The sequence below is a fragment of the Bombina bombina genome, chromosome 6 (genome assembly GCF_027579735.1).
Source record: "Bombina bombina isolate aBomBom1 chromosome 6, aBomBom1.pri, whole genome shotgun sequence".
NCBI classification, from domain to species: Eukaryota; Metazoa; Chordata; class Amphibia; order Anura; family Bombinatoridae; genus Bombina; species Bombina bombina.
This window is the reverse complement of record NC_069504.1, coordinates 593,141,541-593,150,507: the sequence shown is the minus strand read 5'-3', so window position 1 is coordinate 593,150,507 and position 8,967 is coordinate 593,141,541. Positions and strand designations below refer to the sequence as shown.

The window sequence follows — 8,967 nt, the reverse complement described above, 5'->3', positions numbered from 1 at the left end:
CCTATTATCAATTTTTCTTTGTTCTCTTGCTATATTTGTTTAAAAAGCTGGAATGTAAAGCTTAGGAGCCAGCCCATTTTTGGTTCAGAACCTGGGTTATGCTTGCTTATTGGTTAGCTGATTGTAGTCACCAATAAGCAAGCACTATCCAGGGTGCTGAACATAAAATAGGCCGACTCCTAAGGTTTACATTCCTGCTTTTTAAATAAAGATAGCAAAAGAACGAAGAAAATTTGATATTAGGAGTAAATTAGAAAGTTGCTTAAAATTGCATTCTCTATCTGAATCATGAAAGAAAAAAATTGGGTTTACTATCCCTTTTAGATTTTGCTTAATGGATATACAGTTTTCTATCCAGATGCTCTTTCCCTAGACTTTCTTTTAGCAATTATTTAAAATAAAATACACGTCTTTTTGCTATCATTTTAACCGTATGAGCACAAAACAATGTTATTAAGTTTACATAGCAACAAAAACAATTGAATTTTGTATTTCACAATATTGGGTGTAGCACTTACAAATGAATCAGGTGAACAAAGTAAAGGAAAATACACGTAATAATTTGTGTTATTAACATGTCCAAACCATTTTAACATGGAACAAGCATTGTTTTCCAAAATACATGCTGAGGTTGTGATAAGGACAATTTACTAAGCGATTTGGGGGACTATTAACAATTTGAGAATTTTGAAAATGTTACTTATTTTAGAATATCAATGGTGTAAAACACTTTTCCTCAAAATATACCTAGAATCTTAGCACAGTTTTGTGCGCTGAATAAAATAAAATATGTTAATGAAACTTACAAATGCATATTTAAAAGGACATGAAAGCCAAATGTTTTCTTTCCAATTTACGTCTATTAACAAATTTGCTTCATTCTCAGTGCACTCCTGGGAGCTAGCTGAACACATCAGGTAAGACAATGACAAAAGGCATATATGTGAATCCACCAATCAGCAGCTTGTTCCCAGTAGTGCTTTGCTGCTCCTGAGTCTACCTAGGTATTATTTTCAACAAAGGATAGCAAGAGAAAGAAGCACATTATATAACAGTAGTACATTGGGAAGTTTTTTTTTGTTTTGTTTTTTAATTGCATGCTCTCTCTAAATTTTAAAAGAAAATATTTGGATTTCATATCCCATTAAACTGGTTATTAATTAACTGATAGGTTTTAATTATTTAATTTGTTAAGCAACATCACCTGTTAACACAATACATTTGTACAGGTATGTTTGCTAGACTGTTAAAGAATTATCAGGTTTATCAAGAAGAAATTCACCATTATTAAAGTCTGTGAGAAATGTGGTAGATAAGTTATTTGATAAGGTTTTCAAAATGAATGACAACTAACTGCATTGCATCTATCATGACATCTTTATGCAGATTAATTTGTTGTAATTATATTTTTAGCAGTGTTCTAATCCAGTACCTCTTTAACATTTCCGTAGCAGTTATATAATCACAAAACTACAACAGAGTGATCAGAAGTTTGTCTTGTGTTCTCTAAGCTTTATAGAAGCAAACTAAAAACAAATGACTGCACATGATCTAAAAACAAATTACTGGACATGATATGATGATAACATAAGAAAGAAAATGTTAGGTATATTGCTGAGATGAGAAGAAAACGAAGTGTTTTATAGATGGTAAGAAAACCCCCTCATAATTTAATAAAATAATGAATGAAAAGAGAATTCAACAGCAAAGAATTAGGAATTGGGAAGCTGCCTTACCTTTTTCCATAAAGAGCAAATTGCTGATTTAGAAACTGGACAACTCTAATGGCTTGATCACAATCTAGTTTCCTTTATATGTTGCAGCACTGATGCTGTGTGGTTCTCACACGCTCTGTATGAGAGAAGGTGTAATGAACTGCCAAAGGCAAGAATTTTGTATCTGCATGTTTTGTGTTAAAAGAAGTTCACACCCAGCCCTGCCTCGTATGACCAAACAGGCACACAGACATCTCAACAAGCTACTGCAGTTGTAAAAGTCTAGAGGAAGACACCAGCACAAAGAATACATTATATACCCCCAATAAGGTCAGTAGCTTTGCTTTCTTTTAAATCTGATGTTGCTTTTATCAATATTATTGCTGCTAAATATATCTATATAGTATAATACACGTCACATGAAACACATGATTTTAAACATAGTATTGATTGTTGGTAATAAAAGAACTGCAGATATGGGGTTACACTAGTTTATAGTTTAATGCATTTTATGTTCATTTTAAATGGAACGCTGAATTTATAGACTAACTGTGGGAGACAGTAGCTCACTCTACTCAGCCTACTGTGTGGAACGTTGCCCTTATAATCTATAAAAAAAAATGTCTTGATCCATCTATTTAACTAGGCTTTAAATTAATGTATTCTAAGGTGCTCAGTATTACATTTTCATGTACATTATCTAATGCCTTGTTTACTTTCATTTGCTTTACTTTAGATAAACTTGCTTATCATTTTCAAATGTTTTTTTAACCCTAAAGTCCTCATAGTGTAAAAATGAGTATGATCTAGTTATAAAGGAAAACGTATACAGGTGGCCCTCGTTTTACAATGGTTCAATTTACACCGTTTCAGAATAACAACCTTTTTTTCAGTCATGTGACTGCTTTTGAAAAGCATTGAGAAGCAGTGCATTTATTAAAATAGCCAGTAGGTGGAGCTATCCACTTGTGTTGCAGCAAAGCCAAGCAAGCTGAAATTAATCTGTTTAACCAGACATGAGCTATCAAGCAGATTTCAAAGGAACAAGATCTTCCTGTCTATAAATCAGTCCAGATTGGAATGCATAGAAAGAACTGTTTGCAGAAAAATGCAAGTGAAGTCTGTGTTGTGTGATTATTTTATTAGGTTTATAATGCTGTTTAGCAAATGTTTTTGTTCATTTAACTTAGTTAAATTATATATTCTGTGTTGTGTGATTATTTTATTAGGTTTATAATGCTGTTTAGCATTTAAAGTCTTCATTTCAAAGCTTTAAAAATAATGTATTAGGTGTTACTTATGACAATTTTGAGAGGGGTCTGGAACCTATCTCCTTCACTTCCCATTGACTTACATTATAAACTGGGTTTCAATTTACAACGGTTTCGATTTACAACCATTCCTTCTGGAACCTAACCCCGGCGTAAACTGAAGGCTACCTGTATAATAGTTTTCTTAGGGCAGGAGTGCCTAGGACTTTTGGTTTTATTCACTACAATGGTATTGCTCAATAATTGATTTTTATGAAGCCATACTATATGGGCAAGATTTATCAAAGTGAGAATAAGAAAATTCTCACATTTATCGTCAAAAAACCCCTCACAAATGATATCACCATATTTATGAAAGGTTATGCGCTAATAAAGTCGCAACTTTTCATGTGTACGAACAAATTGACTCATGACCATTCGCAAGTCTTAAATATATGCAAATAAGTTGTCTGGAAATACCTAATTCTTGTATTAATCTCTATTGGCATTTTAAAATGCCCGTATATATTCGCAGTTCTCATATATTTATGAAAAGTGGTGCATGCAATATTCACTGTTTTTAATCTCGCCAATTTGTAGGTTGTGAGGAGTGAAAAATAAAGAGTGATATTGTTGTTTGTCTGGAGGGAAAATGGAAATATGTATTTTTCTTGCTTTATATATTGTTAGAAATTGCCCACAACAAGGCTCAGAACCTGAATAATATTAATTAAATAACAAAAAAGGTATACACAAATTTATAAAAATGTCAAATTATTTAAGTGCAATTGAAAACGAGTCAAACTATCAGACAGTTGAAAAATCCAAGTCAAGCTATCAGACACTTTTTTGGAGTAGTCAAGCTATCAGACACTTATTTGTTAGCACTTTCTTAAGACTATTAAAGGCCGTACCATACTTATATGCTCATAAGAAATGTTTTAATGAATACAACAAGCATTTTTTATATAAATGTCACTCAAATTTAAAAAGAATAGTCATTTTCCAGCATTTCTCTAAGCGTTAAAAACAAAATTCCCCATTGTGCCACTAAATATCTCACACAATGAACCCTCTACGATATCACAAATTATGGGGACTTTTTACTGTGGAATTTTTAAAATATTGGGCCCCAAATGTCCCTCAAATTGCAAAAATATGCATTTTTCAGCAAATTCACTTAGGGATAAAAACAAAATCTCCCATTGTACCACTAAATATTCACCACAGCTATCTTACACAATGACCCCTCTATGATATCACAAATTATGGGGACTTTTTACTGTGGAATTTTAAAAATAATGGGTATCAAATATCCATCTAATTGAAAAATAGGCACTTGCCAGCAATTTCACTTAGGAATAAAAACAAAATCTCCCATTGTACCACTAAATATTCACCACAGCTATCTCACACTATGACCCCTCTACAATATCACAAATTATGGGGACTTTTTACTGTGGAATTTTAAAAATATTGGGCCCCAAATGTCCCTCAAATTGCAAAAATAGGCACATTTAAACAATTTCACTTGGGGATAAAAACAAAATCTCCCATTGTGCCACTAAATTTTCACCAGAGCTCTCTCACACAATGACCCCTCTATGATATCACAAATTATGGGGACGTTTTACTGTGGAATTTTAAAATTAACGGGCCCCATATGTCCCTCAAATTGCAAAAATAGGCATCTGTTGCAAATCTCCGCAAACACCACGGGATGGAGAGTCCATTCCCCCCGGATGAAGCAACTGTCTGTTGAGAGTCTGCTTTCCAGTTGTCCACACTCGGAATGTGGATCGCTGACAGCGAGCAGTTGTGGGCCTCTGCTTATTCCAGGATCCGAGATACTTCCCTCATCCTCCCTGATGGTTGATGTAAGCCACCGAGGTAATGTTGTCCGATTGGAATCTGATAAACTGGGACGAACCCAGAAGAGACCAATTCCTCAGTGCTTTGAAGATCGCTCGAAGCTCCAAAATGTTGATCAGGAGGAGAGATTCCTCTCGAGACCACCAGCCCTGTGCCTTCCTGGAACCCCAAACAGCTCCCCATCCTGATAGACTTGCGTCCGTAGTCCCAATCTCCCAGGATGGTCTCACGAAGGATGTCCCCTGGGACAGACGATCTGGACAGAGCCACAAAGAGAGCGATTCTCTCGACTGGTTGTCCAGAGAAATCTGTTGGGATAGATCAGAGTGATCTCCGTTCCATTGCCTCAGCCTGCACAACTGAAGAGGTCTGAGATGGAACCTGGCGAATGGCATATCTATGCTGGACACCATGAGCCCAATCACCTCCATACACAGGGCCACAGATGGCCTTAAGGATGTCTGGAGGGCAAGACAATTGGAAGTAATTTTGCAACGTCTCTGGTCTGTAAGGAATATCTTCATAGATATGGAATCTATTATCGTGCCTAGGAACTCCACTCTGGGAACCAGAGAACTCTTTCCTAAGTTTATCTTCCATCCATGAGAATGAAGAAGTAAAAAAGCTCTTGAATGGTCTTCTGCCAGCCGGCAGGACGGAGCCTGGATCAGGATGTCGTCCAAATACGGCGCTACTGCAATACCTCTGGATCTCGCCACCGCAGGTAGGGCCCACAGAACATTCGTAAAGACTCTTGGGGCAGTAGCTAGACCAAAATGAAGAGCAACATACTGGAAGTATTGATCCAGATAAGCAAATCTTAAGAACTTGAAGTGCTCCTTATGTATTGGCACATCAAGGTAAGCATCCTTCAAGTCTATTGTAGTCATGAACTGTCCCTCTTGAACTAAGGGCAGGATAGACCTTATCGTCTCCATCTTGAATGATGGGAGCAACACAAACTTGTTTAAACACTTTAGGTCTAGAATCGGGCGAAATGTACCCTCCTTCTTTGGAACCACAAAAAGGTTTGAGTAGTACCCCAAACATATCTTTGCTAGAGGTACTGGCACGATTACTCCTAGGGAGGAGAGATCCCTCACACACCCTAGAAAAGCATCTCTTTTTTCTGGCCTTGAAGACAGGTTTGATAAGAGGAATCTGTCCCTGGGTAGATGAGATTTTAAACCTATCCTGTAATCCTGAGCAATGACCTACAGAACCCAAGGGTCTTGCACGTCTCTCAGCCAAGCCTCCACAAAAAGAGATAGTCTCCCCCCAATACGATCCAATGATGGATCGGGGGCCACCCCTTCATGACGATTTTGTCTCGGCAGACTTCTTGTTCTCTTTGGATTTAATCCAAGATTGAGATGGTTTCAAGTTCCCTTGGAATGATCAGGCTTTGTGGAGGGCTGATGACGTTGGGATTTATCCGAACAAAAGGGACGAAAATTTGGACCCTGTCTTTTAGGCTTATTCTTCTTATCCTGCGGTAGAAAGGCACCCTTGCCCCCAGTGACCGTGGATATGATAGAGTCCAGGCCTGGACTGAAAAGAATCTTCCCCTTGAATGGATAGGAAAGCAATCTAGATTTTGAAGTCATGTCAGCAAACCTACGGGCTAGAACAGAAAAGCCTGATGTCTTAGCATTCAAGCAAATAATCTGCATGTTTGCATCACAGATAAACAAATTATCTACCTTAATTCTTTCCTGGATTTATTCGAGGGGAGTTTCCACCTCGATCATCTTTGACAAAGAGTCACACCAATAGGTAGCGGATCCAGCCACCGCAGTAACTGCCGCTGCAGGCTGAAATAAATACCCTGTGTGCTGAAACATCTTTCTTAACAGAGTTTCCAGTTTTTTATCCATTGGTTCCTTAAACAATGAACTATCCTCAAGTGGGATAGTGGTGCGCTTAGCCAGCGTGGGGATAGCTCCATCCACCTTAGGGACAGACCCCCACAAGTCAGGAACTGGGAACAATTTCTTAAAGGAAAAAGAAGGGGAAAAAGAAAATCAAAGTCTCTCCCAGTCATTCTTAATAATATTTGCCATCTTTACAGGAACCGGAAAAGTCCATGGCACCACCTTGTCCTCATAAACCTTATCAAGCTTAGGAATAGAAATTTCCTCACGTAATTTTGGTTCTGGAACCTCTAACGTAGCCAACACTTCCTTAAACAGAAAGCGTAAGTGCTCGATCCTAAATCTAAAGTCTGGTTCCTCTGCAACCGGAGGCCTAGAGGCAGTCGATTCCAACCCAGAAAGAGGCTCCTCTGAAGTATTAGAGGTGTCTTCAGCCATGGATAATCTAGTATCAGATAAATCCAACAAGTTGATAGATGACCCCTGGGAAAGATAGCAATATTTAACCTTTCGCTTGCGCTTAGCAGGGCGATGTAAAGCACTGAAGGCCGCAGACACTGCCGTTTGCAACTGTTCATTAAAGTCTGGCGATAGGAGGGCCCCTCCCAAAGGAGGATTAGTAGTGTGATGGGGAGCTGCATGTGTAATAGGAGATGATTGCAGGGAATGCACCTCACGGGACGGAGACCCCTCAGAGGTGGATTGCTCAGTGGTACTAAACATCTTTGTCTTTTTTGATATAACTACCTTATCGAGGCATGTGGAACATACCATAGCCACCTCACAATAAAAACTGGTATTGGACTTAGGTAAAGAGGGAGTACCCTCTAACGCATCAGAGTCCTCCATAGCTTGCACTTTTAATACGAATAATAGAAAAAAGAGAAATGGCACCTTTTTACCCCTAATGGCCGGGGCACTCACCACCTCCTATAACCCAGGCCCCACAGAGAAACCGCTTTGTCTCCTGTAAACTGCACGTTAAGGAAAGAGGAAGATAATGAGGCCACAACCGGTCACATGGAGTGCCATGCAGGAGGGGTCATTGTGTGAGAAATTTAGTGGCACAATGGGAGATTTTGTTTTTATCCCCAAGTGAAATTGTTTGAATGTGCCTATTTTTTGCAATTTGAGGGATATTTGGGGCCCAATATTTTTAAAATTCTACAGTAAAAAGTCCCCATACTTTGTGATATTGTAGAGGGGTCATTGTGTGAGATAGCTGTGGTGAATATTTAGTGGCACAATGGGAGATTTTGTTTTTATCCCTAAGTGAAATTGCTGGAATGTGACTATTTTTGCAATTTGAGGGACATTTGGGGAATATTTTTAAAATTCCAAAGTAAAAATTATCCATGCTTTGTGATATCATAGAGGGGGTCATTGTGTAAGATAGCTGCAGTGAATATTTAGTGGCACAATGGGAGATTTGTTAATACGAGTCTGGATGGTTTCGCAGAAAGACTGTCCCTGCATCTCCAGACCCTAACTTTCGTCAATGCTCTCACTGAGAGGCTGACAAGACTACTTAAATCTCCAGTCCCATAGTGAGGAGTACTACTCTCCATAAGAGACTACTCCGAATCTTACAACACTTCTCTGCCATCCTCCTGTGACGAAAGGCAAAGAATGACTGGGGTGAGGGACGTGGGGGAGGTATTTAAGCCTTTGGATTGGGGTGTTTTTGCCTTCTCCTGGTGGCCAGGTTCTGTATTTCCCACAGCTAAGGAATGAAGCCGTGGACTCTCCTCATATTAAGATGGAAATAGGCACTTTCCAAAAACTTCACGTATGAATAAAATCAAAATTCCCCATTGTGCCACTAAAGAGGGGTCATTTTGTGAGACAGCTGTGGTGAAAATTTAATGGCACAATGGGAGATTTTGTTTTTATCCCCAAGTGAAATTGTTGTAAAGTGCCTATTTTTGCAATTTGAGGGACATTTGGGGACTAATATTTTTAAAATTCCAAAGTAAAAATTATCCATGCTTTGTGATATCGTAGAGGGGTCATTGTGTAAGATAGCTACAGTGAATATTTAGTGGCACAATGGGAGATTTTGTTTTTATCACTTAGTGAAATTGGTGCCTATTTTGCAATTTGAGGGACATTTGGGGACTAATATTTTTAAAATTCAAAAGTAAAAATTATCCATGCTTTGTGATATCCTAGAGGGGTCATTGTGTAAGATAGCTACAGTGAATATTTAGTGGCACAATGGGAGATTTTGTTTTTATCCCTAAGTGAAATTGGTGC

The 8,967-nt window shown here is 38.2% G+C and overlaps 1 protein-coding gene across 1 annotated transcript in view; it reads left to right on the top strand.

Moving 5' to 3' along the window:
* The first annotated feature begins 1,919 nt into the window (after positions 1–1,919).
* LOC128663307 (dual oxidase 1-like) overlaps positions 1,920–8,967 on the top strand; it is a 485,563-nt gene continuing 478,515 nt past the window's right edge. The window contains exon 1 of the mRNA XM_053717572.1: positions 1,920–2,045. The gene's annotated coding sequence lies outside the window, so the exon portion shown is untranslated. The remainder of the gene's footprint in view (positions 2,046–8,967) is intronic.